We start from the raw sequence: 19756 nt of genomic DNA on the forward strand, positions 1-19756 counted from the left end.
AATGCGGTTCTTCGCTCTCAAAGAGTAAAGAAGCCCAACCTTGCCCTAAGGGCCAAGGCTAGTATGGAGGAAGAGGATGAAGAGGAAGAAGAGGAGGGCAACCTCGAAGATACGAAGTATGCCTATCATGAACACATGGCTCTTGCTTCAAGGAAATTTTGGAGCAAGAAGAACACAAGGCCAAACTTCAACAAGAGCAATTCAAGTGGCGCAAAGGGCAAGCAACGAGTGAGGACTTGCTTCAATTGTGGTAATGTGAGCCACTTTGTTGTGGAGTGCCCTTACGAGAAGAGGGAAGACAATGGTGGCAAGCTCATTAGAAAGGACAAGGCCAAGTCATTCCCCAACAAGAGCAACTTCACCAAGAAGACTCCTCCCAAGGCGTTGGTGGTACAAGAAGATTACAATGAGGATGATGACGATGATGAAGATGGTGAGTCGGTTTCCATGGCCTCCGTTGCCATTGCGAAGACTCCACGGGTGTCTCTCTTCGACTCACCCAATGAGAACATCACCGCCAAGTGCCTCATGGCGAAAGCCACCAATAAGGTAACCTCCAACATCAAAACTACCATCATTAATCATCCTTCTTCGACGGATAACATTGATGAACATGAGGGGACAAATGTGGAGGAAAATGAGTTTGAGATCTTTATGGGTAAACTCAAGGGTAAATCCAAGAAGCACTTCGTTGCTCTCTTGGAACAACTTGGTGAAGCCAATGACATGATCGAGGCTCACGAAGATACCATCTCTAAGATGGAGGGGCATAGTCGTGACTATGCCAATGAGATTTCGGATCTTTCCAATGCTCTTGACAAAGAGCGTGGTCTTCGTTTGGCTCTTGAGGAGTCATACAACGATGATCATGCTAAGTTAAAGAAAGATCTTGATCATGCTCTTGTTGTGTCTCGTGTGCTAAACTCCGAGAAGGCAAAACTTGGGGTTGATCTTGCTAGACTTAAAGAGGAGTTTGACATTCTCGACAAGGCTCACAAAGTCTTGAAGGGCGTTCATGCTAGCCTCAAGGAGTCTCATGATCAACTCCAAGTAAAGCTAACTAAGGAGAAAGCCACCTTTCCTCATATGGTGTTAATTGATAATGCAAATGCTACTAACCCTTGTTGTGAGCATGTGCATCTTGTTGAGGAGAATGCTAAGTTGAAGGAGCAACTTGAGAAAGGCCTTATGTCATGCATACAAGGTGAGAAGAACCTCAACGACCTTTTGAGAAACCAAAAGGAAGTTGTGGCCAAGGAGGGGATTGGGTTCGCACCCAAGCCCAAGAACAAGAAGAATGACAAGACAAAACGACCTCCTCCTCTCAAGCAAACTTTTGTGAAGGAGGGAGAGGGTGCTTCCAAGGAGAAGAAGAACAATGCGAAGGGTGACGGTGTCAAGAAGGGCAATACCACCCCATCCAACAAAGCCGGCGACTTTAATCCTTCTTATGTGTTATGTCGTGCAAGTGATGGGCATGTTTATGCCAAATTTGTTGGTTCTCCTCATGAGTATATTGAGTGGTCCATTTGGGTTCCTAAGACCCTTGTTACTAACATCAAAGGACCCATTACAAAATGGGTACCTAAAACCAAGCATTGATCTCTTGTAGGTGTTTGCTTCCGGGGGGGGGTCATGGTTGCTCGACAGTGGAGCTACAATCATATGACCGGAAGCAAGGACTTGGTGGTGGACGTGCACAAGATTCCATCTATGCCCACCAATGTCGAGTGGGGTGATGCCTCGTCTTCTAAGGTATTGGGACTCGGCAAAGTTGTCATTTCTCATGATCTCACGATCGAGAAGGTCATGCTAGTTGAGTCCCTTGCATACAAGTTACTTTCCGTTCGTCAACTTGCTACCATGGGCTTTGCCACTTTCTTTGATATTGATACTGTGGCCCTCTTGTGGAGCAAGACTCTTAAAGTAGCCTTTGTTGGGCATGTCGAGAACGGTCTCTATGTGATTAAATTTTCGGAGTGACCCACTAAGACCGCGACATGCCTAATGGCTAAAGTTGACGTGGGATGGCTTTGGCATCGCCGTTTAGCCCATGTCAATATGAGATCTTTGCAAAGTCTTCTCAAGGGGGACCATGTCCGTGGACTAACGAATGTTAGTTTTGCTAAAGATCGTGCTTGCAGTGCTTTATCGAAGGAAAGCTTCATGAGAAGGCTCACCCTCCCACGACTCTCATTTACTCGAAGAGGCCTTTGGAGCTCCTTCATTTGGATCTCTTTGGGCCTCCATACTTTGATAGTCTTGGGGGTAGAAAGTATTGCTTGGTAATTGTGGATGACTATTCAAGATACACTTGGGTGTATTTCTTCAAGAGGAAGAGTGAGACCCAACAAACCGTCATTGACTTTGCAAATGAAGCCCAACGTCAACACAATGCAAAGATCTTGACAATAAGAAGTGACAACGGCACCGAGTTCAAAAACTACACCTTGGATGAGTTTCTTAGTGATGAGGGGATCAAGCATCAATATTCCGCACCTTACACCCCTCAACAAAATGGTGTTGCGGAGAGGAAGAACCGGACGTTGATGGATGCGGCAAGGACAATGATGGCGGAGTTCAAGTCTCCATACAACTTTTGGGCCGAAGCCATCAACACCGCGTGTCATGCTTCAAATCGGCTCTATCTCCGCAAAGGCTTGAACAAGACTCCATATGAGATACTCACCGGTAACAAGCCCAATCTCAAGTACTTTCGGGTGTTCGGGTGTAAGTGTTTCATTCTCAAGAAAGGTGTTCGTTTGTCTAAATTTGAGTCTAGACCTCATGAGGGCATATTTGTTGGTTATGCTACAAAATCCCATGCTTACCGTGTTCTCAATAAGGCCACGGGACTTATTGAGGAGACGTGTAACATGGAGTTTGATGAGAATAACGGTTCCCAAGTGGAGCAAAGTGGTACTTGTGATGTAGGTGATGAAATTCCTCCCCAACCATAAGAAGAATGGGTGTTGGTTATATCCTACCCATTGAGGAACCCCTTGTGGCCGAAGGAGAAGGACAATGCTCCACTCAAGTGGAGCCATCACCAACTCAAGACCCACACGCTTCCGAAGAACAAAGTGAAGGCTCTCAACCTCATGAACAAGATCAAGGGCAAGATCAACCTCGAGATGGTGGTGATCCACCAAATGATGCCCAAGGTCAAGTTCTCCCCCTCGAGCAAGTTCAAGATCAAGGACAAGCTCAAGACAACGCTCAAGATGATCAAGTAACCCCTCCTCGTTTCACTTTCGAGGAGGAATTGGAGCGTCGTGCCGCTAAGATCGCTTCCAAGCTCACCACCAAAGGTCATCTCATGGAGAATGTGGTTGGAAGCCTAAGAAAGGGGGTAAGCACTCATAGACAATTAGCAAACTATTGTGAACATCATGCGTTTGTTTCTTGTGTCGAACCCCAAAAGGTTTATGAAGCGCTCGAGGACCCAGATTGGCTCAATGCCATGCACGAAGAACTCAACAACTTCGAACATAACCAAGTGTGGAAATTAGTGCCAAGGCCAACCGGGAACCATAATGTCATAGGAACCAAGTGGATATTCAAGAACAAGCAAGATGCTCATGGGATCATTGTTCGCAACAAGGCTCGTTTGGTGGCACAAGGCTACTCCCAAGTCGAGGGTATCGACTACGGTGAAACCTTTGCCCCCGTCGCTCGCCTTGAATCTATTCGTTTGTTGATTGCTTATGCTTCTCATCATAATTTCACGTTGCAACAAATGGATGTGAAGAGTGCTTTTCTTAATGGTCCCATAAATGAGTTGGTGTATGTCAAACAACCCCCCGGGTTCGAAGATCCCTATTTCCCCGATCATGTGTATCAACTCCACAAGGCGCTCTATGGCCTTAAACAAGCCCCACGTGCGTGGTATGAGCATCTTACGGAGTTGTTACAAGATCGTGGATTCGAAATCGGGAAAATCGACCCCACTCTTTTTACTAAGAAGGTCAAAGGGGAGTTGTTTGTGTGCCAACTATATGTTGATGATATTATTTTTGGTTCCCCTAACAAAGCCTTCAATGAAGAATTTGCCGCTCTCATGACCTCAAAGTTCAAGATGTCTATGATGGGAGAGTTGAAGTTCTTTCTCGGATTCGAAATCAAACAAAGAAGAGAAGGAACCTTCATCAACCAAGCCAAATACACTCAAGACATGCTAAAGAGATTCAAGCTAAGTGATGTCAAGCCGGCTTCCACTCCAATGCCCACCAAGTGCCAACTTGACATTGATCCCAATGGTAAAGCGGTGGATCAAAAGGTATATCGCTCCATGATTGGATCCTTGCTTTACCTTTGTGCATTTAGACCAGATATCATGTTGAGTGTGGGAATTTGTGCACGGTTTCAAGCCGCACCTAAGGAAAGCCACTTTGTGGCGGTCAAGCGAATCTTTCGATATTTGGCGCATACCCCAAACTTTGGCTTATGGTACCCAAGAGGAGCAAACTTTAAGCTTGTAGGTTATTCGGACTCCGATTGGGCGGGAGACAAAGTGGATAGGAAGTCCACTTCCGGAGGGTGCCAATTTCTTGGTTGCTCTTTGGTAAGTTGGTCTTCTAAAAAGCAAAGTTGTGTGTCTCTCTCGTCCACCGAGGCGGAGTATGTGGCGGCCGGGAGTTGTTGTGCACAACTCTTATGGATGAGGCAAACTTTAAAGGATTACGGTGTCATTTGTGACAAAGTGCCTCTTTGGTGTGACAATGAAAGTGCCATCAAGATTTCTCTCAACCCGGTGCAACACTTCAAGACGAAGCATATTGAGATTCGGTATCACTTCATCCGGGATCATATTAGGCGAGGGGAGATCAAGCTCAACTATGTCAACACTCATGATAACCTTGCAGATATTTTCACGAAGCCATTGGATGAAGCAAGATTTCGCGAGTTAAGGCATGAGCTAAATATCATTGATTCGAGCAATGTGGTTTGAACCTTTGCACACCCCTCACATTCATCATGCATTCTTGTCTAGGTGTAGGCATGGACATAGGGGGAGTGGTGTTCTCTCAATGAACTCTTCCTCCCCCCATAATGCATAAACTAATCTCACTCTTTCACATTAGCCATTTTTTATGGTACTTGTGCTTCAAAGACGAGTTTTGGTCATGGTCCCAAGGATAATTCTTCGCGGTGCCATACCAATTGACTCAAACATAGGTGGCCTCGGCCACCGCCCTCTCGTGTAGAGGTGTGTGGGTCTTGTTCTCGTGTTGGTGCTCTTGTTGCTTTGTGTTGGTTTTCTTCTCTTGCCGTCGTTTCCCTTCTTTTCTTTTTGTGCCATAGGTGTTGAGTCTTGTTTTGAGTTGCGTTGGGCGGTACTACCGTTGTGAAGGCGCGGTACTACCGCTGGAGCGGTACTACCGCTGAGCGGTACTACCGCCCATCACCACGGTACTACCGCTGAGGGGCGGGGCCAGGGGGTTAAGTCGTGGGCAGGGGTGGTTTCCTCCCCCATACCCATTTGCTTCGTCCCCTCATTCCTCTTCCTCTCTCTCCAGCGTCATCTCGCCGCGGGAGGGCTCCGGCGGCCCTCCGTCTCCGGACCGTTCCTCTCCATTTCCTTCGGTGGAGTCGATCCCCACCTCGTCCTCTTGCCATGGATGTTGGTATTGCCCCCGTTCCTCTTCTCTTCTTGTCTAGTTTTCAGATCTCGCGTTTTAGGGGCAATAGTGGTTGCATCTCTAGATTTTTGGCCAAATCTAGGCTTGAGTAGGTTGGAGAAGGCAACTAGACTCTTTGGATTGATGTTTGGTAGGTTTATTTTTGAATTTGGCATCCCCGGTAGTGCCGGATCTGACCACGGCAGTAGGAATCCTCTGTGCCCCATCTCGGGCGGTACTACCGCCCATCTGGCGCGGTACTACCGCTGGTGTGGTACTGCCGCTGTGCAGGCACGGTACTACCGCCGGATGCCCAGTTCCATCATTTCCTACCACATGTTGATCCATATTTGTTGTGTTTATTTGGTTTTGATCATTCCTTCTGATTGTTTCGTGTGTCTGTATGTTTGGTTCCAGGTGATGAACATCCTGAGCAGCAAGTCCGCCGTGTCAACCCCGGGCGTTCAACGTCAAAGCGGTACCGCACATCTGAGGCTGCAGGTGGTTCTTCTAGTGCTCCACCGCCGCCAGTGGGTGCTTCCTCAAGTGCCAATCCTCCTCTCAAGAAGAAGACTGCCAACAGGCCGAAGCCAAGTGGCAAGAAGGTGACTGAAATGACTAGCAAGGAATTCTGGGACAGGCATCGCCGCAACCCATATGAGGAAGACCAAGAACCCAACCTTGTCAATCGCCCGTTCTGGAACCGGTTTCAGTATGCCACCTACTTTGACGTGATCAAGGCTAAGAAGAACCTCTTTGTCAATGTTCATTCCATCAACACGGATGCTATGGAGAAGGACCCTGAGTACTTTGGTGATGCCCTTCAGATGTGCTCTCAGTTGAACATTCTCAGGATCATGCAGTTCAACAAGGACTTTGATGCAGATTTGCTGGCTCAGTTCTTTGCCACTGTTCACCTAGGAACTGACGAAGACAGGACTCTGACTTGGATGACTAATGGGAAGGTGCTAGCTGTCAAGTGGAAGGCCTTCATGGGATTGCTAGAGGTGGAAGATCAAGGGCTCGAGACTCCAGTCGGATTTCGTCCTCACCACAATGTTACCTCCACTCACAAGCAAGCTCTCTGGCCCTACTGTACTCGGAAGGTCAACCCTGAGACCAGGAAGGAAACCTATGAGTTGTCTACCTATCTGGACATCCTTCACCGTATCTTCCGCGAGACTCTCTTCCCTCGTATCGGGAATCTGGACATGGTACACTCTTATCTCGTGGACATGCTTCTCTTCTGCCAGCGTGAGAAGGACGCAAACACTGGCGAGTCCCTGGACATCTCTCATGTTATGTGGTCTGAACTTCTTGCTGCTATTTCTGAGCGCAAGTGCCCGATTTATGGTCCGTTCATTATGTTGCTCATTGAGAAGGCCTGGAGACGCACCTATCCTGAGGAGCACCTGGAAACTGGAGAGTTGGTTTCTCATGAGATCAAGCGTCTGAGGAAGAAGGATAATTGGGGCATTCCTAGATCTGGAGTTCCATCTTCTGCTGCTGCCATGGAGACCGAGGGCGAGACTGATGCCGAGGATGACGATGAGGATTATGTGCCTTCTGGGACAGAGCCTTCTGCGGCAGAGCCCTCTTGGGCAAAGAAGCTCAAACACAAGATGAAGAAGCTGTTCTGCATGGAGTCTCACGGTCAGTACATGACTCATGTGGCTGAGAAGAAGGCAAGGGGGCGTCACAAGGAGCTTATGCGTTAGTTGGGTGCGACAGTCACCAGCGGCTCTGGGGGTCAGATCACTAAGGAGGAGGAGTGGATCCAGCAGCACTGTCCGTGGACCGATTCAGATGCCGAGCAGTTTCCGACCGAGGACGGCGGTGCAGATGATCACGCAGAGTCCTGATGTTCGAGATCCTCAGCATGCTCTCACCTGGAGCCGTAGGTTAGCTCTTTGCCCCTTTTGGTGTCTCGATGCCAAAGGGGGAGAGAGTTTAGGGATTTGCGTCGTTGTGTTGCGAGTGTGTCTTTGTCCTTGTGCTTTCGTTGTGTTTGCTACCTTGTGCTTTGTCTGGTTTTTGTGTTCAGTAAGACCTTAGTTCCAGTCATATGGTGTGAGACATATGCTACCTTATATGCTACCTTATCCTTATCATACCTTTATCTATGTCTCTAGTCATTTGGTATCTCATGAGTTGCATGCTTATTATGTTATATATCCTGCTCTCTTGAATCTCGCTTAGGTTGTTGGTCTCTAAAATATAGGGGGAGTGTTGATCCTAGTATGTGTGTTGTGCAGTCCAAAGCACTTATCTTGATGGCACACATCTAGGGGGAGCCCGTCTATATTTTAGAGAATCTGGGTTTGCTTATGTCCTTTGTCTTTTCCCGTTTATGCAAATCCCATATTGTCATCAATCCACCAAAAAGGGGGAGATTGTAAGGGCATATTTGTCCCTAAGATGTTTTGGTGATTGATGACAATACTTTTGCGGACTAATCGTGTGCATTGAGTGTTTTCAGAGATTCATCCTTTTGGCACGAGACGATTCCCTCCCCTCGGAAGCTTGAAGCGAAGACGGTGTAGTCCTTTCGAATTAGTTTGGTGGACTAGTTTCATAGGGATCACCGTACTATCAAGAGGGGGTCCGCCTTGGAAAGGCTAGGGTGGAATCATCACGTACACTTCCTTTGCCCCCCTCCGAGCCTTTCCGCTTCTATGATGGGCTTGTTCCCCTTCTGAGTGTGCCTTCTCTCATCCCAGCGGTAGTGCCGCGGGCCGGAGCGGTAGTACCGCTTATGGCTACAAGCGGTAGTACCGCTCTAGAGCCATAGTACCGCTGGTAGCCCCCAGCCGTAGTACCGCTGCGGTCTCGTGCCAGTACCGCCTCGATTCGAGGGGTCTTTTTTCGTGTCGGGTTTTACGGAACTAGTCGCGGCAGTGGGTGCCGTAGTACCGCTCATATATGGTAGTACCGCCCTGACCACCGCGGTAGTACCGCTCTGGGCTCAGCGGTAGTACCGCCCGGGGGAGCGGTAGTACCGCTGTGATCAGCGGTAGTACCGCTGCCTCCTGTGGTAGTACCGCTCTCTGCGGGGCTGGTGTGGGCGGTAACGGTTGGTTTGTTCCCCCCACTATATAAGGAGGTCTTCTTCCCCAAAGTTGACCTACCTCTTCCCCCAAAAGCTCCATTGTTGCTCCAAGCTCCATTTTCGCCCGATCTCTCTCCCTAGCCAATCAAACTTGTTGATTTGCTCGGGATTGGTTGAGAAGGCCACGATCTACACTTCCACCAAGAGAAATTTGATTCCCCCCACTTATCCCTAGCGGATCTTGTTACTCTTGGGTGTTTGAGCACCCTAGACGGTTGAGGTCACCGCGGAGCCATAGTCCATTGTGGTGTCGTTGGGAGCCTCCAATTAAGTTGTGGAGATTGCCCCAACCTTGTTTGTAAAGGTCCGGTCGCCGCTGAAAGATCGTGGATGTCGCCTAGAGGGGGGTGAATAGGCGCTTTAAAATAATTACGGTTTAGGCTTGAACAAATGCGGAATAAACCTAGCGGTTAATTTGACAAGCACAAAACCTACAACAACTAGGCTCACCTATGTGCACCAACAACTTATGCTAAGCAAGATAAGCAACTAAGTGATAGCAAGATATATGACAAGAAACAATATGGCTATCACAAATTAAAGTGCATAAGTAAAGGGTTCGGGTAAGAGATAACCGAGGCACGCGGAGACAACGATGTATCCCGAAGTTCACACCCTTGCGGATGCTAATCTCCGTTTGGAGCGGTGTGGAGGCACAATGCTCCCCAAGAAGCCACTAGGGCCACCGTAATCTCCTCACGCCCTCGCACAATGCAAGATGCCGTGATTCCACTAAGGGACCCTTGAGGGCGGTCACCGAACCCGTACAAATGGCAACCCTTGGGGGCGGTCACCGAACCCGTACACTTTGGCAACCCTTGGGGGCGGTCACCGGAACCCGTCAAATTGCTCGGGGCGATCTCCACAACCTAATTGGAGACCCCGACGCTTGCCCGGAGCTTTACACCACAATGATTGAGCTCCGAACACCACCAACCGTCTAGGGCGCCCAAGCACCCAAGAGGAACAAGCTCAAGGGCACCAAGCACCTAAGAATAATAAGCTTCTCAACTTGTAACTTCCACGTATCACCGTGGAGAACTCAAACCGATGCACCAAATGCAATGGCAAGGGCACACGGAGTGCCCAAGTCCTTCTCTCTCAAATCCCACCGAAGCAACTAATGCTAGGGAGGAAAATGAGAGGAAGAACAAGAAGGAGAACACCAAGAACTCCAAGATCTAGATCCAAGGGGTTCCCCTCACAAAGAGGAGAAAGTGATTGGTGGAAATGTGGATCTAGATCTCCTCTCTCTTTTCCCTCAAAAACTAGCAAGAATCCATGGAGGGATTGAGAGTTAGCAAGCTCGAAGGAGGTGAACAATGGGGGAAGAACACGAGCTCAAAGGATAAGGTTCATTGGGGAAGAAGACCCCCTTTTATAGAAGGGAAAAATCCAACCGTTATGTGCTCAGCCCGCACACGAGCGGTACTACCGCTCCACGAGCGGTACTACCGCTCTGGCGGAAGAAGCAGGGAAAAGGAGCAACCAAACATGAACCTTGGGGCGGTAGTACCGCTTATAAGCGGTACTACCGCGCACCCCAGCGGTACTACCGCTGGAGGAGCAGAACACGGGACCAAAAATGCAGTAGCGGTACTACCGCCGACCGGAGCGGTACTACCGCTTATAGGCGGTACTACCGCCCATCGGGGCGGTACTACCGCTTATAGGCGGAACTGCCGTGCCTTACTGCCGTGCAACTACTGCAAAACTCGACACGAAAAATGCAAGACCCAAAATCGAGGCGGTACCAGCGCGGAACCGTAGCCGTACTACCGCTTATGGCCATAGGCGGTACTACCGCTTTGGACAGCGGTACTACCGCTTGGGGCGATAAGCGGTACTGCCGCTCTGGCCGCGGTACTACCGCAGGGAGAAAACCAGAACTGCCATAACTTCTTCATATGAGCTCCGAATTGAGCAAACTCAAGCTTGTTGGATTGAGAAAGACGAGTAGCATCAAAACAGCATAGAAGATGCGAGTGAACTCCGTTTTCGATGAACTCGAGCTTGTCATCAAGATGACCATAAGCTCCAAAACTCCAACCGAGAAGAACCGGCATAACCTCCAACATCGAAAACATCATAGAAGATGCGAGTGAACTCCGTTTTCGATGAACTCGAGCTTGTCATCAAGATGACCATAAGCTCCAAAACTCACAAAGAGAAGAACCAAACAAGAACCAACGAAGATGATGCAAGGATGCAATGGTTTGAGCTCTCTATGAACGATACGATCAAGCTACTCATCGAGAGCCCCCTTGATAGTACGGCAATCGATCCTATAACCCGGTCTCCCAACTACCATCATGAGACCGGTAAAATAGAAAACCTATCAAGAGCAAACCTTTGCCTTGCACATGGTCCACTTGAGCTAGATGATGACGATCTTGACTCCCTCAAGATGGACCACCTTTCTTGGTTGTGTTGGCTCGATGAAGTCTAGTTGATTGCTCCCCCATACTCCACTATGGGTGAGCCACTCTTCCGCACATCTTCACCAGTCCATTGTCACCACAATGGACGGCAAGCTTCAAGCATTTGATCTCGTCATGATGCTTCACTTGAACTTGCACACCGCAACATTTTCACAAGTCCATTGTCGCCACAATGGACGGCAAGCTTCAAGCATTTGATCTCTTCATGATGCTTCACTTGAACTTGCACACCGCAACCTAACCCCACAAAGAACTCTCACGAAGATCATGGGTTAGTACACAAAGCGTAATTGACAATGCTTACCACACCATGGGATCGCTTGATCCCTCTCGGTACATCTTGTGCGCTTTGTGTGTTGATCAACTTGATTCACTCTTGATTTAGTCTTGATCAACCTTGACTCTTTCCAACTCTCTTCATTTGGATGATGTCTTGAAGGTAAACATGAATGATCACACAATCTTCTTCTTCAAGACATGCTTGCAATAAGCTCTACTCTCACATGACCAATCTTTGGATAATTCCTTAATAACACCTTGGTCACCACATAAACTCCTTGAAACCAACACATGGACTTCAAGAAAAGCCTATGGACAAATCCTTCAAATATAACTCAAGGCAACCATTAGTCCATAGAGATTGTCATCAATTACCAAAACCAAACATGGGGGCACCGCATGTTCTTTCAGCCGCCTTCAAGGGCACCAATAGTGGAATCACGGCATCTCGCATTGTGTGAGGGCGTGAGGAGAATACGGTGGCCCTAGTGGCTTCTTGGGGAGCATTGTGCCTCCACACCGTTCCAACGGAGACGTACTTCCCCTCAAAAGGAAGGAACTTTGGTAACACATCCTCGTCTTCACCGGCTCCACTATTGGTTATCTCGTCCCTTTACTTTCGCAAGTGTACTAGTGTTATATCTCTTATTTGCTTGCATGCTTGTTGTCATTGCATCATATAGGTTGCTCACTTAGTTGCATATCTAGACAACCTATTTTGATGCAAAAGTTTAATTTGGTAAAGAAAAGCTAAAAACTGTTAGTTGCCTATTCACCCCCCCCTCTAGTCAACTATATCGATCCTTTTAGTACTTTCACTAGTGCAATCTCTCAACAATGCTAATATAATTGGATCATATAACCATCCCTCAAAGTGCGATGAAGAATCACTCCAAAGTTCCCATCTAGCGGAGAGCATAAGAAGAAATTGTTTGTAGGGTACGAAACCACCTCGAAGCTATTCTTTCTGATCGATCTATCCAAGAGTTCGTACTAAAATAACACCAAATAATTTCAGATTCATAATACTCAATCCAACTAAAGGAACCTCAAAGAGTGGCCCAAAATTTCTACCGGAGAAACAAAGACAAGAACGTGCATCAACCCCTATGCGTAGATTACCCCAATGTCACCTCGGGAATCCGCGAGTTGAGTGCCAAAACATATATCAAGTGAGTCAATATGATACCCCATTGTCACCACGAGTATTCATATGCAAGACATATATCAAGTGCTCTCAAATCCATAAAAGTATTCAATCCAATAAAACGAAATCTCAAAGAGAAAACTCAATTCTTCACAACAAGATAGAGAGGGGAAAACACCATATGATACGACTATATTAACAAACCCCGCGATACATCAAGACCGTGACATCTCAAGAACACGAGAGAGAGAGAGAGAGAGAGAGATTAAACACATAGCTACTGGTACAAACCCTCAGCCCCGAGGGTGGACTACTCCCTCCTCATCGTGGTGACCGCCGGAATGATGAAGATGGCCACCGGAGATGATTCCCCCCTCCGGTAGCGTGCCGGAACGGGTCTAGATTAGTTTCTCGTGGCTATAGAGGCTTGCGGTGGCGGAACTTCTGATCTAGGTTAACCCCGAGTGTTTTTGGAATATTTGGGAATTTATAGGGCAAAGAGGGGGTGTGGGAGGTCACCGAGTTGGGCACAACCCACCTGGGCGCGCCTGGGCCCCCAGGCGCGCGTTGGTGGGTTGTGCCCCCTCGGGGCACCCCCCAGGTGCTTCTCCGGCCCGCTGGATGTCTTCTGGTCCATAAAAAATTCACAAAAACTTTCACAATGTTTGGACTCCGTTTGATATTGATTTCCTACGATGTAAAAACAAGCAAAAAACAGCAACTGGCACTGGGCACTGGGCCAATAGGTTAGTCCCAAAAAATGATATAAAGTTGCTATAAAATAATTGTAAAACATCCAAGAATGATAATATAACAGCATGAACACTTCACAAATTATAGATACGTTGGAGACGTATCATCCACCTCAAAGGAAGTATGAGTAATTCAACTTTTCACATTCATCCCTTTGCAATGTCATTGCGTGTGCTTTTGGGGAGCTCAAGCAAAAATGCCGCATGCTAGAATGGGCTCTCACCTCGTAGGCAAAAGCATGTCATCATTGTTTGCATGATATTGCATAATTTCATTCATGATAGCAAATATGTACCTGCAGTCCTACGCTGACACCAACACAAGTTGATCCCCTTGAAGAAGAGGAGAATGAAGATACCATGAACAATATTCTTAGTAGGATAGTTGATGCTTGCCTTGAGGTAGCAACATATGTTGATGGAGGTCATCATCATGTAAATCATGGGCTCCAACACACACTTTTGTGAGGTTCTAAGGTGGACCGTCATATTTATAACTTACTACTACTCTCTCCATTCCAAAATAAGTGTCTCAATTTTATATTAACTTTAGTACAAAGTTATACTAAGCTTAAGACACTTATTTTAGAATGGAGGGAGCATATGAGATGGCTATTAGGCTGGCTAAAGATAGACGTGACAACTCTAGCCGATAATTGATTGTACTATTAACACCGCTCTTACCTAATTGTAATTTTTTCTTCCTATTTTTATTTTTATTTCACGTATAAAACTAACTGTTGTATACGTTATTTTGCCAAGTTTAACTACGCTCTCACAAGTGCCTCTAAAAATGCTCATGCGTTCGCGCCTGAATCATGCGGCTGGACGTTTAAGAAGATATCAGAAGAAACAAACTCATCTTCAACATTAAGTCATATCAGAATTGCAATCTTATTTGACTTCAACACTTGAACCGAAGATAAAAATTGCTCAAGAAATACTGGATATTATTTTCCCTCAACTAGTTACAAGGAAAGCTGGAGCACAATGATAAATGATCTTTGCGTATACCTAGATCACACATATCTAAAGAGAAATAATTGATACTTTTGTGGCTCATATTAAGAAATTCAACCATTGTTTACCTAGTACTTCATTAATTAATCAGAAGCACGTTAAAATTCAAATCACCACCACTGATCAAAAACCTTAAGAGTTAAACAAATGCACGGTGAATTTGTGAAGGGCGGTTTGAAGGCTGATGGGTGACGTAACAGCCCAAGACCAAGATCTTTCGTATTTGTGTTATGCTCATGACTGCCATGCTTATTATGTTTGTTTTGTTTTATTTTGCATTATGCATCATCTCCATAATCTCAACTCTCACATCGATGATGAACGTAGTGAAATGCGATACGGGGTGTGAATTGCAAAATCCTACAAATCTTTGAACGCAAGTTGCGCCCGGCGCCACTCGGCCGAGGGAACGCATGCCTAGACGTCACGCAAAAAGACGCTCCCAATCCCCTCATCGGGAATCAGGATGCGGCATCTCGTCCCTCGTCTCGCAAGGGACAATGGACCGAAGATTTGGCTGCCGGCTACCATGCCGGACACAGTGCATGGTGGGCATCCTCACTTTATCAACACAGTGCATCCGACACGTAGTCAGCATAATGGCCTCAAAACGGCTTTATCAACACAGTGCATCCGACACGTAGTCAGCATAATGGCCTCAAAACGGCTTTATCAACACAGTGCATCCGACACGTAGTCAGCATAATGGCCTCAAAACGGTGCACGTCACTTCAACCGCGACCCCGAGACTACCCACTGAGTTAAGCATATACATAAGCGAAGAAAAAACGCAAGAATTCCCCTAATAACGACGAGCGAACCAGGAGCAGCCCAACTTAAGAATCAGGCGGCTGTGTCATCCATTTGTAGAGGCGTCGTACAACTTAAGAATCAGGCGGCTGTGTCATCCATTTGTAGAGGCGTCCTCAACGACGGAAGTGTTGTGATTGTCTTTCTTCTCGTTCCTGTGATTGCAACTTCTTCTTCCTTGATCTTTCTTCCATGCACAACTTTCACCTTTGTTCTAATTTTGAAATTAGAATTATTCGAGTCACAATTTTTAGTTATAAAATAATTCAATTTTTGTTTGAGAGAAAAAAAATCTGAAACAGGGAATCTCAGCAGTTTGACTCCTCAGCAATGTCAAGCCATTTCCGACCGGAACTAAATCACCAAACCTCGGTGGCATAAGAAGTCATACACAATGTATCTTAACATTGATGTCAATACAGCCATTATCTTTGGAGAAAGAACAATGTGAAGAACAGTTTACGAGAGATCATTACGGTCTCCTTCCTTAAAAAACACCACCCAGTTTATTCATTACAAATACTCAAGCCATTCACAAAAATTCTTTAACCCTGCTAGTTCATCAGCCACCTTATTTGCTTATCTATTACGGAGTTGAAACCTAGAAATAACAATCCTCACCACCTAGAATGAATTTACCTCCGTCATCCCTGACGACCACCCATCAACATTAGGTCTTTTCGCATGATCCCTAATGATACCAAATGATATCTAAGAGACGATCCGGGTTGTTTCAGTTGCCACAGATCCTGCCATATTAAGTAAATACACCAAAACAGCCTCACCGATCAATTTCACAGGCTCTCATGATAATTTCGTTTAAACCCAGCCTTCGCCGTCTTTCTTGCTTTGTGGCAGAGAAATAACATTCCATTTTATAGTATATGTACTGTTGGAAATTATCTTAAAATTCTGATAGTCTGGATGGTTTTGAGAAAAGGACTGTTAAGCAAAGTCTTGCATAAGCTTTCAGCACTTCCAAAGAGGATGAAAAATATCCTACCATGTTTAAGAGAGAGAGATGCACAGACGGGTGGGAAAATCATGGTTCTAACATTCAAAATATACTAACACAGCTCTGTGCACACATCTCATTCTGGCAATGATGGCCTCAGACATGTATTTATTTCTTATCTACAGCAATTGGTGAATTGTCCTATAATGAGCAGAAAGATGGAGGCACCCAAAAAATGTTACAAACTGGGGAAATCAACATGGCTCAGACATCCAAGGAAGGAATTAGCAGCATTAGCTCTCAAGCCTGGCAGGGCGAAAGCTCTTAGGCGGCATCTGCGAATGTTTTGAGAAACAAGCCTTCGTTTAATCATCATCGCCATTACTTTCCTCAATTTAAAATCAACAACAACAAATACTTATGCAAAGCAAGAAATGTGATTCACACACAACGGCCCTGTGTACCGTCTGAATCACAGCCACGGATTCTTATCAAATTCAAGAGAACAGAAAGGATTGCCTTCAGAGACCCGTTCCAAATCACACACCAGCTGAAACAAGCCACTGCAAATGGGATTTCCACCCCAGAACAAACCACGGAGGTTAAGATACATGTATGGGCACTTGCAGCAGCAGAGAAGCAGCTGCTGTTTAGAGTGTCATACGGCACTTCCTGGTCTAGAGTTCTTCACAAAGACAAGATAATAACAACAAAAAGGAAAAAGGAGAAAACAAAATTAAGCAATGCTCCATGGAAAGAGAAGTCGTTTTTGGTTTGAAGGCTCACGGTGACAGATGCCACCACTGCCAGAAACCTATATGAATCATCATCGCATCACTAGAAATAACAGGATAATAAGTCGAAACAAGCACAAAATCGGCAGACGAGAACGGAAGGAACAGGCTTCAGTGTGTGTAACAATATGAATCGATCAACGGCAGACAAGTCCACCTCACCGAAATCCGCTAAGATCCTTTCGGACCTGAATCATCACCAGCCAACCAACCAAATCCAATTCACTAAACACAAATGAAAGAGATAACACCAGATTAAAACTACTTACTATTTCTGTTATACCCATCTCCAAAACCAAGAAATTGCCTCAAAACAAAGAAAAGCTTTGAAAGAGTGAGTATGATTCATGTCTTCTGAAATAATATTACATGAAAACCTGTTTTGTTCATTGAATTGCGTATGTGTTACCTATGAATCGTCTACATCTATATTGTCATAATTTCGTTCAATTGCCTAGTTAAAAAACTGTTTCAAAAAAACAATTTCCAGCGTTTCCACAGCTGGAAGCAACAGCTTTTTCAGAAGCTACAACTTAACCAAACAGGCCAGAGGCAATGAGACCATCCAAAATATTCGGATCGATCCATTCGCTCAAAAAGAAACAGGGCATAGACAATTTAAAGATTTAGTTTATCGGCAGTTGTTACTCAACAGAACACTATTTAGTTGCAATTTTAATAGTTGTAAACATAGCTGCAGGTGTTGCTTGGCGAATGCTAGATTTCCTTTAATGCATGCCAATATCGTTCTCGACCTAAATGGCCTCTCGTTTTACAGCCCGAAAGTTAAACCTAAAAAAATTTGACAGGCCTTACAATACCTGAACTCGAAAAATATTGCAAATCCGCGGTTCCGAAGAAACCAGATCCATTAAGACTCTCAGTGAATGGCACTGTTTTTCCACATGTAAAGAACCATCGAAAACAGCCTTGCCAGTTCCCCCTGCTATATGCTCTCCGGTCCCGCCAAATCCTTCCGTCTCGACCTCACGTCAAAGAAGAAGATAATCAATTCTTCAACGAGAGGAAGAGACTTCGCGAGGAATCGACGAGAGAGGGGAGCACAACAACGCAGATGGTCTGAGCAAAGCACGCTTCCTCCGGCCTAGGATTCGGTGTGGTTAAAGCAAAGTAGTCATCATCGAGCCACGGATCGGTTAGCACAAGATCGAACTCAAAACCAGCGATTCAAGAATTAGATCGGAAACTGTAAAGAACGCAAAACGAAAGATGTTTGACCTACGAGAAAATGCGTGAATCTAATGGAAGAAGCCACATGTCCATAGGTCCTCTGTGTGATATAGCACCTCTTCAAAAAGACTGCAGATCCGCTCGGTGGCGATCCGATCTTGAACACGAGAAGAGTGCGGCGAAAGAGCGCAAATCTAATGAAAAGACAAACTAGAAACGAGATGAAATTTGCAAATAGAACGGAACGACGATGGCACGAAGTTACTCCTGGGTTCGACTTATTGGCCGCCGGCTCTAGGGGAGGTTGAATCCGGCGGCGCAGACGCAGGGGGTGGAGGAGGGTGTGCCGCTGGGTATTTATACACCTCTTCTAGGTCATATGCTAAAACGGCCGGATTTCAGATAAACCCATCTATAACTCTTGGGCCAGGCCATAATTTTCGGACGCGGCCCAGTCCCCTGTGTTTCTTAGTCCAGCTCAAAAGAAAAGAAATATGTTTACCTCAAAACAAAAAATGTGTAAAAAAAGCTCAAAAGAAAAGTGTATTTCTTTGTTTTAACACAGTACGGACAATGTACGTGTTCCGGTCCAATTGCAATCTATTTATGAGTTGATATCACGGAGAAGATGTCTCCAGTAATTTTCAGTGTAGTTCTTTGTTGTACGAGTTGCCTTGTAATAATTTGTTGAATCTTGGATACAAAACATTGTACATGTAGTTATCGTCGAGTATAAATAAAGTTACACTGGTTTAAAAAAAGTTGCCACCTTTGGTGGTAAATAAGAGCCTCACCACTTAAAGAGATTTATCTAGCGTGAACCAGTACGAAGCGAAGTTTTAAAAAACTCAAAAATCATACTTACTTTTTATTGATGCTATAAATTAGTTTAGAAGAGAGAAAAATATGTGGTGTTTAGAAAAAAATCAGAAATGATATACAACGAACGTGTGCTCGGGACGTTTTCCCAACGAACATGCTAGTTGTCCTGCGATTCTCTGGCGCAAATCACGACGGAAGTCTTGTACCACGTCAGCTTTCCATAAGCATTCGCTACGTACAAAATAGCGTCCTCGTGAACACCCTATCCCTTGTCCTCTCCGAGAAAACAGAGGGACGTGTGTCGATGCGCGGGGTGGGGGTCTCAAACACGCGACCTCCTGCAGGAGTGGCGACACGCTTACCACTTGGACTGGAGTGGTTTTGTGAACACAAATGCTTAGACAACTTTATGTATTTGAAGCCAAATACATTTTCAAATTCATTTTGTCATTTTTTTAGAATCCCGATTTTGTCCATGTTTGAAAGAACAAAAATCCCTATTCTTATATGTGAATTTTTAGAAAGTTGCCATGTGCATTTTTATTACATGTAGCATGGAAATTTCTTTTTGGTTTACAACATGACATTATTTTGTCCTCAAACACACGGCAATTTTTAGGTCTTTTTGTAATGCCCCCATGGCAAACTTATCACATACACATGGTGATTTTGGTTTTGTTTCTTTACTTTCTTGCACGGAAGTTTCACTACGAAGAGTATGTCATTTTTTTAATTAATAACATAACATTTTTATTATTAAGAGGATGCCATTTTCATTATTGATAACTTGGCATGTTTTATTGTTTAGAGGATGT

The 19756-nt window shown here is 45.6% G+C and overlaps 5 non-coding genes across 5 annotated transcripts; all 5 read right to left on the reverse strand.

Annotated features, from left to right (window-relative positions):
- Window positions 1-14404: 14404 nt before the first annotated feature.
- On the reverse strand, window positions 14405-14488 carry LOC120963709 (small nucleolar RNA U36a). Its single transcript, XR_005755458.1, has one exon. It is a non-coding gene; the product is annotated as a small nucleolar RNA U36a (small nucleolar RNA).
- Window positions 14489-16394: 1906 nt separating this feature from the next.
- Window positions 16395-16515, reverse strand: LOC120963737 (small nucleolar RNA SNORD14). Its single transcript, XR_005755483.1, has one exon. It is a non-coding gene; the product is annotated as a small nucleolar RNA SNORD14 (small nucleolar RNA).
- A 136-nt stretch (window positions 16516-16651) lies between these two features.
- Window positions 16652-16831, reverse strand: LOC120963683 (small nucleolar RNA Z112). The gene has a single exon (XR_005755433.1). It is a non-coding gene; the product is annotated as a small nucleolar RNA Z112 (small nucleolar RNA).
- A 45-nt stretch (window positions 16832-16876) lies between these two features.
- LOC120963686 (small nucleolar RNA Z152/R70/R12) lies at window positions 16877-16970 on the reverse strand. Its single transcript, XR_005755436.1, has one exon. It is a non-coding gene; the product is annotated as a small nucleolar RNA Z152/R70/R12 (small nucleolar RNA).
- Window positions 16971-17034: 64 nt separating this feature from the next.
- On the reverse strand, window positions 17035-17134 carry LOC120963685 (small nucleolar RNA R11/Z151). The gene has a single exon (XR_005755435.1). It is a non-coding gene; the product is annotated as a small nucleolar RNA R11/Z151 (small nucleolar RNA).
- Window positions 17135-19756: the final 2622 nt, after the last annotated feature.

The sequence above is a fragment of the Aegilops tauschii genome, chromosome 4, assembly GCF_002575655.3.
Source record: "Aegilops tauschii subsp. strangulata cultivar AL8/78 chromosome 4, Aet v6.0, whole genome shotgun sequence".
In the NCBI taxonomy this organism is placed as follows: Eukaryota; Viridiplantae; Streptophyta; class Magnoliopsida; order Poales; family Poaceae; genus Aegilops; species Aegilops tauschii.